Here is a 16950-nt window from a genome sequence, read left to right on the forward strand (position 1 = left end):
TAATTATAGAAAAATTTGAAAATGCACATAAGCAAAAAGAAGGAAATAAAAATCACCCATAAGCCTATGATCAAAAGATTACCATTATTAACTTTTAGTGTATGTTCTTTCCTTGCATTGACACACAACTGTAAAATGTCAATGTGGTTTTTAACAAATGACCTGCATAATCTTCATGAGATGGCTGTATGTAAAACAAATACCTTTTAATCCATTTGTTTTTCATAATTTTGCTTACTGTTAGTAAAAATGTTAATAATTAAAGACCGAGTTCGTATTGTTTTCAAAGCTAAACTGAAATAATGACATTGCATCCAGTAAGTAGAATTAAGTAAATGAATAAATCTAACAGGGGAAATATACTTATTAGGCGTATTAACCACAATTCAAATATTTGATTTTACTTTTTTACTCAGCACACACATAACAAAAATTTATTAACATCAAATTATATGTTACACATCTTTTCATTGTTATCTAAATTTAGTTTATGTTGATGAAATTCTTTTGTTTGTTCTTAAGAAATATGGGTGCTGAATAGCTGTAATACCCATGAGTTTCTAGTTGGAAGTTTTATTTTGCTTAGGCTTTTGGAGATTCTAGGGATATAGTAGGGATAAATCTAAGTCGACTCAGTTCTTATAATTGAGAGGAAGTATTTATTATAGAAAGGAATGGTACCTTGTCACTTAGACCTAGTCTTCTGACTTGAGCATCTCGTGATATGGCATTTAAGTTAAATTGGGGCCAAATGGCAGCACAGAGCTGCATTTACCATTTCAACAGAAGCATTTCACCTCATAATTTTAAACTGAGGTTCTCATTGCGTTCCACGTATCTGCTTTACTATTACCTGTGAATCAGCATGTATGAAAATAATTCTTGGGTACATGAAGTTCTAGGTCAAACCCTCCTTCATAAATGGTTTTAGATTTTAATTTGCTACTTAATATAGCCTATGTGAGTTATATTTTTGAGGTCATATTCACGTTTGAATCATTTATCAGAATCCTTTGCTGAAGATTAATCTCAACTCTTTTTTCATAAAATTGTATATTTCTTCTAAATAGGATGTGGTGTTAGTGTGTTAGTCGCTCAGTCCTGTCCAACTCTTGGCAGCCCCATGAACTGTAGCTTTAATGAAGATTAATCTCAACTCTTTTTTCATAAAATTTTATATTTTTTCTAAATAGGATAGTTCAACACATTTTATTTGTGATGGCACTACCTGCATATCCAGTAGTACTAAAACCTGATTTCGCCAGGATTCAGTTTTCACCCACCCAAACTTGCTGCTGCTTTAATGTCCTCTATCCTGGTGACTCAGATGGTAAAGAATCTGCCCACAATGCAGGAGATCCGGGTTCGATCCCTGCATTGGGAAGATCCCCTGGAGAAGGAAAGGCTACGCGGTCCAGTCTTCTTGCCTGGAGAGTTTCATAGACCGAGGAGCCTAGTGGGCTACAGTCCATGGGGTTGCAGAGTCAGACACACTGAGCGACTAATACTTACAGACATCCTGGTGATGGCACAACCCTCCTTCTAGCCTAGAAACTTCTTTTACCACTTGCAGGCCCTTGTACTCCACATCTGGAACGTCTCTGGTCCTGCCAGTCTCCCCACTGAAATCTCTCTTCCATTCCTCTGTTTCCATTCCTAGTGCCTCATTCCTAGTTCAGGCCTTTACTATCCTTTTCTCGTGGGATGGTGCTAGCCTCTTGTCTCCTTGTCAACCATCCTTTTCCCTTCCAGTCCACTGTAGACCTTTAGAATAATTACTCAGTCCCTGCTCAGGAACTTTGAAACAGTTCCTCACTGCTTAGAGACTAAAGCTCTCATTCCTTTTTTGGCTTCTGAGGTCTTGTCAGGTATACCTATAGCTGCCTTTAAAATTTTTCTCCGATATCCCTATAATCTCTCACATGCAGTATACGGTTGAACTACTGATTATTCTTTAGATCCTCCTGAGATTTCCTGCCTCAGTGGCATTTATTTCTCTTGTCTTAAAACACTTTACCCTGTCTCTACATATTCAGATATTACCTGTTCTTCAGAACTTGCACAAATGTTAAACTTATCCTCATATCCATCCCTACTTGAAAATAATCTGTCCTCCTTGTTGGTTACTGTTATACTCCATCTTTGCTCCTCTTCTGGCATTTGTCTGTTAGCACTATAGTAATTTATATAGATGTCTAGAAGATGTTCTAGGCCATAAAGTTATTGAGAGAGTGGGGTCAGTGGTTCATTTTGGTATACTACTGCTCGGTATACAGTAGATACTGAGTGAAAATTTCCTTCGGAGAAGGCAATGGCACCCCACTCCAGTACTCTTGCCTGGAAAATCCCATGGACAGAGGAGCCTGGTAGGCTGCAGTCCATGGGGTCGCTAAGAGTCGGATGCGACTGAGCAACTTCACTTTCACTTTTCACTTTCATGCATTGGAGAAGAAAATGGCAACCCACTCCAGTATTCTTGCCTGGAGAATCCCAGGGACAGAGGAGCCTAGTGGGCTGCCATCTATGGGGTTGCACAGAGTCGGACATGACTGAAGTGACTTAGCAGCAGCACCAAATATTTCCTTAATGAATGAGTATCAGTAAGAATATTGATTATTACAGCATGTTTTTTTATTTCCTTGTATTAATATGTGCAAAGCATGGACTGGTGAGGACAGTACAAACATAACTATATCAAGACCTTCTTAGGAATTTAGTTTGAGAGAAGAAATATAACATGTACGCAAACAATTATACTACAAGACAGATGAGAGAGATTGTGATCATGGCAATGTGAGAAGTACAGACTAAATGCTACTCAAGGTTAAAAGAGGTTCTGAATGGGGGGATAAGGGAAAGCTTCAGAGGGTGCCATTTAGAATTTAAAGAGAGATTTGGGAGACGAGGGTAACCTGATGGAGTGTTGGATGTGACATTTCTGCGGGGAGAAAGCACTTGAATTATCTCAGAAAGAATGTGTATTTCTGTCAGGTTCAGAAATGGATAAGCTGAATTAGGGTAGTATGAAGTCAGGCTAGGAAGATAGGAGTTGGAGCCTGATTGAGGAAGCCCCTAAATATCAGGCTAGGGAGTTCGTTTGTTTTTAAGTACTGAAAGTTTGTAAGCAACAGAATTAAGGGTTTTTTTCCTGATTAAATTATTATTCCCTATTAAAGAAGCCACCACTGATTATTATTACCTCTTACATAGCATGGACTAGATACACACACACACACATACATATATATACATACATATACACTCAATATATATATTATATATATTAGTGAATTATAGTTGATTTGCAGTGTTAATTTCTGCTGTACAACAAGGTGATTCAGCTACACATACACTTTTTTTTAGTATTCTTTTCCTTTATGGTTTATCATGGGATATTGAATATGTTCCCTGTGCTGTAGGACCTTATTGTTTATCCGTTTTACGTAGACTAGCTTTCATCTGCTAACCCCAGCCTCCCATTCCATCCTTCCCCCAACCCTCTTCCCCTTGGCAACCACAAGTCTGTTCTGTATGTCTGTGAAACTGCTTTCGTTTCATAGTTAGGTTCATTTGTTTCATATTTTAGATTCTACATACAAGGGATATAATGCTGTGTTTGTCTTTCTCTTTCTGACTTAATTTCACTTAGTATGATAGCCTCTAGTGGCATCCATGTTGCTGCAGATGGCATTGGTGTTTCCTTTTTTATGGCTGAGTGGTATTCCATTGTATATATGTGCCGCATCTTATCTATCTCTTCTTGTCAGTGGGCTTTTAGGTTGTTTCCATGTCTTGGCTGTTGTGAATAGTGCTGCTGTGAACATAGGTGTGCATATATCTTTTTGAATTACAGTTTTGTCTGGATATATATCCAGGAATATATCCAGACAAAACTGTAATTTCCAGAAGTTGGATTGCTGGGTCATATGATAACACTATTTTCAGTTTTTAAGGAATCTCCATACTGTTTTCCATAGTAACTGCACCAACTCACATTCCCACCAACAGTGTAGGAGGATTCCCTTTTCTCTGCATCCTCTTCAGCATTTGTTATTTGTAGGCTTTTTAATCATGGCCATTCTGACTGGTATGAGATGGTACCTCACTGTAGTTTTGATTTGCATTTCTCTAATAATTAGAGATGTGAAGCCTCTTTTCATGTGCCATTGTGCCATTATTGGCTGTCTGTATTAGCATGGACACAGTATTGAATTCGTGTTCTGAATGTGGTTCTGACCGAGTATAATATTTGTTTATATTTTACCTGTACAGTCCCCTAGTGCCTCTCCTCCTTAAATAAGTAACTCTAACAAGATTTGAAGCTTTAAACCAGTAAGAATAGAGTCTTTGGTAGCCTCCTTAGTTCTTTCACTGATTGTGAGGCCTGCTATCTGGACCATATTGTTGTACTGTCATGGTTTTGCCAAAAAATTTTCTGGAATAGATTTAAAACCATATGTTTACTTTATAGATACATTCTGCAGTAGATATAGAAATATGAATATGGTTAAAAGGGATATGATGGAGACTTTTGAAAAACTGTTTTTTTGTATGAGCTTAAGAGTAGAGTTGCAGTTTTAGTCAATGAGTAGGTTTTTTAAATGCTTCATTTCCTACTACTGTAGGAAATTTGGGTTTATACTGTTAGTCACAACTGTTTCAGAGTGTGTACCATCTCTAAATTTTAATTTTGTGTGAGAAATGTAGGAAATTCATACAATTAAAAGTGTTAGAGTAAATATAAAACTGCAGTGTAAAGGTATATCTCAACAAATTAAAAAAGTAAATAAAAACCAGTGTTTTGGACTTCACACATAGAAGTACATCAATGGGGTTGATGTTTTTCATTGTGATTGAGTGCATATCTGGAAAAATAATTATGTCATTTGGGTCCTAGAATGTAATACAGAAATAGAGAATTTAAATAAAGTCATCAAAAGTGTTACTTACATTGAGAAATTGTTTTAAAAGGAAAGGAGAAAAGGAGCTAAATGTATTCAACTTAGCAAAGAGACAGTAAAATAGAGACATAAGTCTATAAATATTTGGAAGTTGTAAACACCAAGGGAGGAAAGATGTATTTTAATTTTACAACAGGATATTGCCAAGAGTAAGAAGATGAACTATAGGATGACTCATTTTTATGACATTATTATTCTGGTAGCCTGGAAGAATGCCAGGATATAGTTTATCTTTTTATCAAAATTATGAACTTCTTGAGAGCAAGAATCAGATCTCACTAATTTTTGTATTCCTAGTGTTGGCGTAATGTTTGTACTCATAAGTTACTTGAATTTTAGCAAAGCATCTGGCAATTGCACATTATTCTTTAGCAAAGGTAGAGAAATGTGGGCTAAATGGTAGTATTGTTAAGTGGATTTATGGCTCCTTTGTTACAGAATCTTGCTACTGGATCAGCGGCATAAACTGAACTATAAGTTAAACTTTTTTTTTCCCTTCATATCTCTGTGCTTAGCAGATGATAAATGCTAGGTCTTTATTAAATGAAGGATTTGAATGAATGCTCTAGGGTTCTAACCCTAGCTCTGTCTTTTAAAAAATATGGCAGTTCCATTGCAAAATTCTAACTTGAGTTTTATATGGTAATTATTCTTCACAATAGTGGGCTAGTAGTGGGTCATTTGAAGTTCACAGGCACAAATAGCTAGTATATGGTATGCAAACATGGTACGTGCAAGTTTTTGTGAGATCCAGTTGGAGAAAATAATTTTACATCCTGTAATCTTTAGAGTTTTATTATTAACTAACCATCTATGGAACAGTTTTGGATTGGTATAAAGTTACTTCCGTTTCAGACCTAGAAAGTGAAAGTATTACTCGCTCAGTCGTGTCCAACTCTTTGTGACCCCGTGGACTGAAGCCCACCAGGCTCCTCTGTCAGTTAAATTCTCCAGGGAAGAATACTGGAGTGGGTCGCCATTCCCTTCTCCAGGGGATCTTCCTGACCCAGGGATCAAACCTGGGTCTCCTGCATTGTAGGCAGCTTCTTTATCATCTTGAACTACCAGTAGGCTCGGTTATAGCCCTGAAGACATTTATTCTATTAGAGTCACAGTTTTCTTAAGTTAATCGTGAAAGTGACAGCTCATTATTTTTGCTGTATTCTGTTCATTACAAGTCACTAGGCATAGCCCATGTTTGTCCTCCCTGGTGGCTTGGTAGTAGAGAACCCACCTGCCAATGCAGGAGACACGGGTTCAATCCCTAGGTTGGAAAGATTCCTTGGAGGAGGAAATGACTACCTACTCTGGTATTCTTACCTGGGAAATCCCATGGACAGAGGAGCCTGACGGGCTACAGTCTATGGGGTTGCAAAAGAGCTGGACATGACTTGGCAGCTGAGGACACAGGCACAGCCATATTCAACAGGAACAGCTACATAAGAGTGTGTGTACCGGGGGTGGGGATGATTGGAAACTATGTCTGAAGCTGCCTACCGTAGGTCTGAGAGACTTTTAAATGATGTTTGGATCCTGTTATTGTCCTTTTTATTTAGTTAAAATACAGTAAAGAAAATGCAAAAAGTCCCCTCCTTTCATATACAGCCTCTTCCATGTATAAAAGCTACTTGCGTAGTAAGAATTTCAGGATAGTTCTAGTTCTAAAGAGTAGTGAAACATTATAAAGTACCAATTATTCCTTCCCTCTTCCATTCTTCAGTGATTTACTTGCAGAATTTGGTATACATTCCTTACTTTTGCCCTCCTCGCCTCTCCCATCACTCTTTCCCCACCCTGCTATTAGATCACAAGTTTAATCCACGTAAACCTAGAGGGTGTGTGCAACTGAGATCCAGGATTTTTCACTTTGAACATACTGAGAGGTTCTTTCTTTGTTATGCAGTCTGAGGCATATTCTTATCACTAATATTAGTACCTATTATTATGTTTGTTTTTCTTTTTCACTCATTTATGTAAAGCAATAGCAAAAATGCAAGGAAAAACTTAAATGATGAAAAAACATTGTTTTCCAAGGTTGTTCATGCTGTTGAGTTCTACCAACTAGCTGACAAGCAGTAAAAGGACAGCGTGAAATATAGTCCTTTAGCCAAAAAGAGCATTTGAAGACTCTTTAGGAACATCATTACAGGAAAGTGCTATATATGAAATCAAAGATGTCTTTCTGTTTTCTACTCAACTGGAAAAAAAGTGCTGTGCTGTTCTTCTTTGTGAAAGTTTGATTAAAATATTAAATGCTTGGTTGTTGGAGAACTGTCTAGAAAATCTCTCTGTGCCTCACAGCTTCTCTTTGTATCTTGTGTGACAAGGAGATGCATCAAAGTCTTTAATTTTGCCTATGCTAAACAGGGCCCAATAAGGGAAATGTTTATACTCCAAAGAAACCCTTAAAATCTTACTGTCGCCATCATTTCAGCATTTTGTAGGCATTTTGATAATGTTTTAGAGTTTTAGCTTTGGTCTTATGGTATGGGAGCTTTGAGATCCTAGATTTTAAAAAAAAATTATTTCTAAGATGGTTAATCTTGCTCCTCAAGCCTTAGTTTATTCATTTGTGAAATGGCAGTGATAGGTGCTTTACATGGCTGTTGAGTCTGTAGTGTTAGCTCTAGAGTTCCTGAATTCCTGATTTTCTGAAGAAGCTTCTTCCGTACATTCTTCTGAATATCATCAGCAATCCAGTATTGCCCTTGCTTTTAACTGCTTTCTTCTCTGGAATTCCTTTAGCCTGATGCTCTTCCTAGTCCCTTCTGGTTTACAGAGTAGAGCCCTACTATAAATATGTGAAACATGCTTCTTGGTATTTAAAAAAAAAGGTAGGCCATGTTTCATCTGGTTTATATTTAAATATTGCTAATATTTTTTGCCAAGTCTTGTATTTAAGAATACAAGAAACTTGCTTAAATGAGATCAAAGTTAGTGTTTCACATAACTTTTCATTCAAACAATTCCATGTTAATCAAATGACTATTATTTTTCATTTGATTTATTAAGAATTGTGACAGAAAGTAGTATTTATTTTAATATGATTTAATCACCCTAATTTCTTTCAGAATGCAGAGCTAACAATGAAAAAAGTTAAATGTGGCCTGTTTATTCTAACCTGTAATTTTAGGTGATTCTGGATAGTCACAGATCTTGTCACACTGAAGATTCACACTAGGGCTTTTGTGGGTGACCTTTGATTCCTTAGAGCTAGTCCTCCACGGTCAGTGGCTCAGCTGCTCCTGACGGCAGTCTGAAGGCCTTTGACTGTGGTGACGCCATCTGTGTGCAGTGACTCCTGTCCTGCTCCCTCTGTACAGCCCTTGTGAAGATAGGTAAGGGAATGTTTCTTACAATACTCTGGATCCTGCCACATATATTTCACAAATGTAAGAAGAGATTATTGAAGTGCTTTCTAGATGTGGGGCTGCAATTCATTTTGGCATGTCAGTTTTTCCATCATCCATACCCATAGCCTAGTCACTGGAGTTTCCAGCAGAGTCCCGTACATCTTTCGGTTTGAGTGAGAGCATAATGCTCTACCATCTGTTGCACAGGCAGGTGATACATACTAAGAATCACACTTCTTAGAAGGTCAGCTTCAAAGGGGACATGGTTTGACTCTCAGTGGCCTGTGGGTCAAGATTCTTTTGATGATCGCTGAGTTCAGTATAGTTTTATTGCCTACACTCACAAACACATGATATAGAAGGTTATTTGCCAAGTTAACTTCATAGTCCCTAAAAGAGTATATAGTCAAGATATCTTCCACAGTGACGGCCATGGCAGAAACTGGTGAGGAACCAGGGCATACAGAAGGAGCCGCAGTACTTTGAGTCCTATGTTTAAAACTGAAGAATTAATTCAGGCATACTGTTTTATTAATTTTATTGAAGTAGAATTTGTATACAATAAAATGCACCCATTTTAATTACAAATTGATGAATTAGGACAAATATATATACTGCCACGGGCATTCTTTTTTTTATTATTTTTTTATTGAAGTATAATTGGCTTGCAACACTCCATTGGTTCTAGGTACACAACATAATGATTTGATATTTCTATACATCACAAAATGATCACAATAAGTCAATAGCAAATTTAGGGCAGTTTTCAAAGACCAAAGTCACCATACAAAGTTATTATAAAATGTTGACTGTATTCCCCATGATTTACTTTCATTCCCATGACTTATTTGTTTTGTGACTGGAAGTTTGTGCCTCTTAATCTCCCTCACCTATTTCACTCATCCCCTCCCACCCCTCCCCTCTGGAAGCCACCCGTTTGTTCTCTGTGTCTCGGAGTTTGTTTCTGTTTTGTTATGTTTGTTCATTTGTTTTGCTTTTCATATTCCATATATAAATGAAATCATTTTGTATTTGTCTTTGATTTACTTCACTTAGCATAATACCTTCCAGGTTCACTGATATTGTTGGAAATGCAAGATTTTATTCTTTTTTGTGACTTGAGTAATATTCCATGGTTTGTGCGTGTGTACACCACATCTTCTTTATCCGTGTATCAGTGGACACTTAGGTTGCTTCTATATCTTGGCTATTATAAATAATGCTGCACTGAACATAGGGGTGCTGATATCTTTCTGAATTACTGTTTTTGTTTTTTTCTGAAAAAATACCTAGGAATGGAACTGCTGGATTGTATGCTATGCTAAGTCACTTCAGTCGTGTCCGACTCTGTGCGACCCCAGAGATGGCAGCCCACCAGGCTCCCCCGTCCCTGGGATTCTCCAGGCAAGAACACTGGAGTGGGTTGCCATTTCCTTCTCCAGTGCATGAAAGTGAAAAGTAGAAGTGAAATCACTCAGTCATATCCAACTCTTAGCGACCCATGGACTGCAGCCTACCAGGTTCCTCTGTCCATGGGATTTTCCAGGCAAGAGTACTGGAGTGGGTTGCCATTGCCTTCTCTGGCTGGATTGTAAGAGATGTAGGTTCAATCCCTGGGTCCAGAAGATCCCCTGGAAGAGTCCATGGCAGCCCACTCCAGTATTCTTGCCTGGAGAATCCCCTGGACAGAGGAACCTGACAGGCTGCAATCCACAGAGTTGCAAGGAATTGGACACAACTGAAGTGACTTAGCACACACGCATGCAGATACCAAAGAAGGGCCTGATCATTTAGCTGTGAAAGATTTAAAGACCCAATAGTGGGTGGGAACAACAGGGGTTAGCAAATGACATTTACCTCTTAAGTCAGTGGCAAATTCAGGGTAGCTCTCAAAGACCAAAGTAAACTAAAGGTTTTAGTTTAATACAGCACAATAAACATTATTAAGAGCTATTTGCACCTGATATTATGGATTGAACAGATACAGATGCTCTCATTAGGTAGGTCACTTCCAAGCCTTCAGATCTTGACTTTGGTCAAGACTAGACTCTTGAGAGGCAACTGAGACTATGCTTCCAAATAAAATTAAACTCAGTGCATTAGTTTCCTATTACTGCTGTAACAAATTGCCACAAATTTAGTGGCTTAAGACACACAAAGTTTCTTAGAGTTAAGAAATCCAAAATGGGTCTCACTGAACTAATAATCAAGGTGTTGGCAAGGCTTTGTTTCTTTGTGGAGATCCTAGGGAAGAATCTGCTTTCTTGCCTTTCCTGTCCTCTTGAGATCACCTGCATTCTTTGATCTTGGTTTACTGCCTTTTAGCTTTGAAACCAGCAATGGCTGGTCGAGTCCTTTTCATTGCTTCACTCTGATGCTGATTCTCCCCTGCTTTCCACATTTAAGGATTATTGTGATTCCATTGGGCTCACCTGAGCAACCTTATTCTATTTGCTACCTTAATTCCTTTTTGCCATGTGGTATAACATAGTTACAGGCTTCTGGAATTAAGACGTGGACATCTTTGGGGGTGAGGGCAGGCCACCATTCTGCCCACCGCAGGCAATATCACAGCTCATTTGGGGTGTTTCATCTAGAGCAAGGGTTCAACAGCTGCTGTCAGAACTGCCCCATGCAAAGGGCATCTTCACCTTCTGATCTGTGAGGAAGAGCGAAGAACAAGGATCATTAATTTATTCATTCTTGCTACCTACCATGCAACTCTCACAAGTATTTGTTTTGGTCCTTGTGTTGTAGATGTGGGGAATACAGTGGTGTGCAAAATGAACAAGAAAGGTTCCTAAACTTGATTTTAGACTAGGAGGGAAATAGACATTAAACAGTCACATGACTAAATATATGATAATTTGAAAAAAACCTGTGGTAAGTTCAATAAAGGAAAAGATCAAAGTGCTGTGAGAGGATTTAAGGTGTGAACTGACCTAATCCAGGAGGTCAGAAAGTCTTCTTTGAAACTGGTGTTTGAGCTGAGCTGGAAAGGATGAGGTAGGAGTTGAGTGGTTGTGTGGCATGTGCAAAAGCCCCTGCCCACCACTGACATTCTATTTGAGCAGCACTGTAGGATGATTCAGGGCTTCCCTGGGGGCTCAGATGGTAAAGAATCCACCTGCAGTGCAGAAGACCTGGCTTTGATTCTTGAGTTGGGAAGATCCCCTGGAGAAGGGAATGGCAACCCACTCCAGTACTCTTACCTGGAGAATTCCCTGGTCTGAGAAGCCTGGCGGGTTATAGTCCATGAGTTTCGAAAGAGTCGGACACAACTGAGTGACTGACACACACACACATACAGGATGATTCCGATCCCTTGTTGGGAATGGCAGTATCTTCATCAAGAGGGGATCTTACATTTAAGGACTGATGGTTCATTTCACTAGGAGATTACTTATGATGGTTATTTTGTGTGATTATATTTTTACCTAAGTACCATCAGAGTAGAAGTCTTTTCTTGGTGAGCGCTGCAAGCCAATTAAGTATTGTTCATTTGCCATGTGTGCTTTTGTTCTCATAAGCTTGGCCTAGAGCGCACCACTGAGAGACTTGGGTTCTAATCCTGGGTCTGCCACTGTGTGGACAGTGAACTTAGTTGAGGTTGGAGGTTTTGTTTGTTTGTTTGTTTTCTTTGCATTTCTTCATGAGTAAACTGAGAGGGCTCAGCTTCTTAATTTCTACCTCTGACATTCTTAATTTCTCAAGGTAATAAGACTGAATTCTTTGATTTGAATATGAATGTCACAAATGTAAAAAGAAAACTACTTTCTACCAGTGTTGCTTCTCTGCAGATGGATTGTAGTAGTTAATAAATAGGATAGCATCTGAATGTCTTTGTGGCTTTATTTCCTGGCCTTGCTGTCAATGTGGAATATATCTTGATTATACACTGTTGGTGACCTTGAAGTTACTTAGGTAAATAGCCTTCTGGATACATGTGTTTGTCTTGCATTAAGCTTTTTATAAAGGCTGCTTTTTATTGGTTCTTGTTAGAGAAAAGAAAACCTTATCTCTGCTGTTCAGGCCTGTGACCACTCCTAAAAGGCAAAGACAAAGAAGTGCATTGTTCACTGTCTTGCAGTGCTGGGTTGGCAGCTGTTTACCATGAATACCAAGGTTTAATTAACAAGGATGCCCGTTACCTCTAGACCATTTTAAAGTAAAATGAAATTAATCATAGCATTTAATATTATAGACTGCTCCCATTTTAAGACAGCCTGCATCTTGTTATAAATACATAGTTTCTAACTGGGAAGGAATTTTTGCTTAGAAGTGGCACTTTAAATTGTGGTTAGGTTCTCTTGAATACAAAGGCCTATTTAACCCACAATACACTGAAAGTATGACACTTACAGAATTATGGAACCTAATGCCATTTTCCTGGATTTCTGTGGGAGAAGTACCGGTTTTTAGATTTAGAGTATTTGCTTTATAAACACATTTCATCCTTCTAAGGTGTTCCAGACAGTAGGCTGGGCACTGAGACTACAGGCACAGATGAAATATAGTCCCTTTCCTAATGAATGCATGGGGGTAGGGGGAGATACACATAAATGGATAATCATAAAGGAAATTTCTTTTAAAAAAGAAATTATAAGGTATATTCAGGGATCAGCTATGTACAAGATGCTGAGAGCACAAAAGAATACATAACCAGGGGCTCTCCTGGAGGACTCACACTGAGCTGAATCTGAAACGATGAGGAGAAATTTATAAGAATGAACTGGGGGGCCGTGGGTGGGGAGAGCATTCCAGGCAGAGGGGACAGCATGAATAAGGGCATGGGGTAAGAAACTGTTAGTCACTCAGTCGTGTCTGACTCTTTGTGACCCCATGGACTGGGGCCCGCCAAGCTTCTCCATCCATGGGATTTTCCAGGTAAGAAGACTGGAGTGGGTTGCCATTTCCTTCTCCAGGGGTAAGAAACTGGGAGCACTTTAATATTACTGGTGCAAAACAAGAAGTAGTGAAAGAGGAGGAAGGAGAGAGAAGTGGGCACCAGATTACAGTAGACTTAAAAATTTTTTTTTTTTAGGCTGTGCTGGGTTTTCATTGCTGCACGGGCTTTTCTCTAACTTGGGGGAGAGAAACTACTTTCTAGTTGCCATCTGCAGGCTTCTCATCGCAGTGGCGTCTTTTGTTGTGGAGCATGGGCCCTAGGGGGCTACATAGGTAGCGTTAGTGGTCAAGAGCCCACCTGCCAGGAAGGGGTCAGGAAGATCCCCTGGAGGAGGGCATGGCAACCCACTCCAGTATTCTTGCCTGGAGAATCCCATGGACAGAGGAGCATGGCAGGCTACAGTTCATGGAGTCACAAAGAGTCAGACACAACTGAAGCAACTCAGCACGCACGCATGCACGCCCAGGTTCCAGATGCTGGGGCTTCAGTAGTTGTGGTTCCTGGGCTCTAGGGCACAGCCCCAGTGGTTATGGTGCACAGGCTTAGTTGCTCTGGGGCATGTGGAGTCTTCCCAGATCAGGGATTGAACCTGTGTCTCCTGTTTTAGCAGGCAGGTTCTTTACCACCGATAGAGAAGAGAAGGAAGTGCATGAAGGACAGATGTGGTGGTTTAGTCATTAACTCGTGTCTGACTCTTTGCTACCCCATGGACTGAAGGCCACTCTGACCATGGGATTTCCCAGGCAAGAATACTGGAGTGGGTTGCCACTTCCTTCTCTAGGGGATCTTCCCAACCCAGGGATTGAATCTAGGTCTCCTGTATTGCAGGCAGATTGGGGATGCTAATAATAGATCATGTGTGTGTGCTCAGTCCTGTCCAGCTCTTTGCGACCCCACGGACTGTAGCCTACCAGGTTCCTCTGTCCATGGGATTTTCCAGACAAGAATACTGGAGCAGGTTGTCATTTGCTTCCCAAGGGGATCTTCCTGACCCAGGGATCTAACCTACATCTCCTGCGTTGCAGGTGGATTCTTTACCACTGAGCCACCAGGGAAGCCCAGAGAGGAGGAGATAGTAGATAAATCTTTAGGAGGTAAGATAATCAAACCTGAGGACTGATTAGATTTGAGGAATAAAGGACAGGTGCTCAGACTTCTGTTTTTGTTGACTGAGTGACTGAGAAGGGGATACCATCAGAGAGGTAGGGAAAATTCAGTTTGAACATGTTGAATCTGAGATGGTTGTGGAGATGACCAGCATACAGCTGACATATCTCTAGATATATAGGGACTCAGAGGAATAGATTTTGGAATCATTGGCCATGAGTGATTATTGAAACCCTGGAATAAAGTAAAATTAGGACTTAAAATGTGTGTTCAGAAGTGAGCTTGGCATATTTCAGGGTAAGTGTTAATTCTAGTTTCTTACAGTTTCCTTTAAAATGTAGAACTTGCCTATCAAAGGACCATGATTACTGACCATTGGCAATTTTCACTCATTCATTTATTTGTTCATTCATCCAGCAAATCAACAGATACATAAAGTGGTGACAGAAATATCTTCCCTGCTTTTTAGGAGGTTGCAGTCACAATAATCAGATACTCTATATTTTTAAAACAATTACTATCAAGTTATTTTAAAGGGTAAATGTATGATAAGACTGATGCTACTAGCAATTGAGTGTTATATTTCAGAAAAAAAGCATTTTTTTGCCCTGTTTGTTGCAACACAGAATCTTGTTTGTTCAAGGTGAACAATGGAGAACAGTGTAAACAAAGGAACATAAACTGAGGATTTTCTCCTGGGAACGTACTTCTGTATCAGATGTGACGAGAGTCGCGCCACTTCTGTATTTAAAGAAAAGAATAGTTGTAGCCACTAATATTAGGCTAGCACTGTTCATTGTTCAGAAACTAGTCTGATTGATATCTGATTGGTTTTTCCTGTCATTCAGGATTGTAGACAATTGTGTTTGTGTTTTTCTGTCTTCTTTATTGGTACTGATGAGAGTCATCTTGTGGGTTTCTTATTTTTGTTCCAAATGTCCTGGGGTAGGGAATGTAAAGCAAATTAATAGGATAAATTGTATATTGTTAGGCTGTTCTATTCATGATGTGCCAATTAACTGAAATAAACTTAAGCCTGTGAAAAACAATTGATTCTATAAAAGGAAAAAACCTATCTAAGATACACGTAAAACATCATGAATGTACATTCAACAATTAACTAAATTCTTGTAAAATGCAGATATTTCAAGAAAAATTTCTGAGTAATCATATGGTTTATCTCATTATTTCCCTGACTTTTGCCTCTTAAATACAATTTAACTAAAATGAACCTTGCAGCCTTGATTTGTCTATCCAATTTTATTGCTGATAAGTTAAATACGAGGTTTCCAACTCCTGCCATTTTTACTGTTTCTATGGTAACTAAAGTGTGCAAACCCAGCAGTATCACTTTCTTTCACAGCTGGCATTTTGTGTTCACAGTAAGAAGAGGGGTTTTAGTACAGCATCGTCTGTGTTAATTGGAATGTAACTAGGTCAGGACCGTTTTGGTATCCTCTTTCCATTCTTTCAGGTTTATGTGTGGGGGTGTGTGCATGAGCTGCAGTTTCCTTTGTTTTTTTTTTTTAATAGCATATACCTTCAGTTAATTAATCACTGTCAAAGTTAGTCTTTTAAAAATTCAGCATAATATCTGTAAACACACCTGAGTGTGGAATCTTGAGGGTTAGATGGAGTTGTTCCGAGACGTGCCCCCAGCCCTGTATTTCTTGAGTAATTCTCCTAAAAAAAAAACCCAGGGAAATTGATGTGAAAATGCTTTGAAAAGTTAAAAGCATCTTATTTTTGTTTTCTTATCCATTATGATTTATGACAGGATATTGAAGATCGTTCCCTAGGTTAAATGCATTTTCATGGGTGATCACATTATTTTGTTGTTATTTTCAAACATCAAATATCTTATGACCTTAACAATTAGTTACCTATTCTAAAGGGGATAGTTAATCCCAGTTAAGAGGTGTGCATTTCAAAATGATTCCCTCTGCGATTCCAGATTTTAACTTGACTACAGGAACCCTTCTCTGTGGATACTGCCCAAACTCTGGGTTTCTTAGCCTGTACAAAAGAGCTGACAGTCACTGCTCTCCCAAACCATGTCACCACTTCTGCCCTCATCTCAGGCTCTATCTACATGGAGATCCCACACTCACAGCTTCTCTGGGCTTCCAACAGACGTGTCAAAATCATTCTCTACTGACTTCAGAACTCGCTAGATCCTTGTCTCTCTCTCCTTATCCTCATTCCACTGTGCTGCTCCTGTTCGTATTCCCTGTTTCCGTATAGCACAACTACAGAACTTCTAACCAGAGTTAGCTAACAGTGATCAAGACTGGCTTCCTGGTTTTCTCCCATTCAGCAGCTCATAATCTACTTTCATTTCGTCTTTTTTTTTTTTTTGACTGCACCGCAGGGCATGTGGTGTGGGGTCTTAGTTCTCTCATGAGGAATTGAACCCATGTCCCCTGCAGTGCCTAGTCTTAACCACTGGATCGCCATTTTCATTTCTTATGTGAAACAATTTTTGTTCCTTTGTCACATACTTTGTATTTTTATCTTTCCTCTTTATTTTTTTTTTTTAAAGGATTTAAGCTCAAATTTTAGGAACTGCAAATAATGTAACAAATGGTACATAAATACTTGATACTTTTACAATTTTAAA

General features: G+C 39.0%; 1 protein-coding gene across 4 annotated transcripts in view; it reads left to right on the plus strand.

Moving 5' to 3' along the window:
* Positions 1-16950, plus strand: part of CDK19 (cyclin dependent kinase 19) — a 169944-nt gene that overhangs the window by 117911 nt on the left and 35083 nt on the right. The window lies entirely within an intron of this gene.

The sequence above is a fragment of the Bos mutus genome, chromosome 9 (assembly GCF_027580195.1).
Source record: "Bos mutus isolate GX-2022 chromosome 9, NWIPB_WYAK_1.1, whole genome shotgun sequence".
Lineage (NCBI taxonomy): Eukaryota > Metazoa > Chordata > Mammalia > Artiodactyla > Bovidae > Bos > Bos mutus.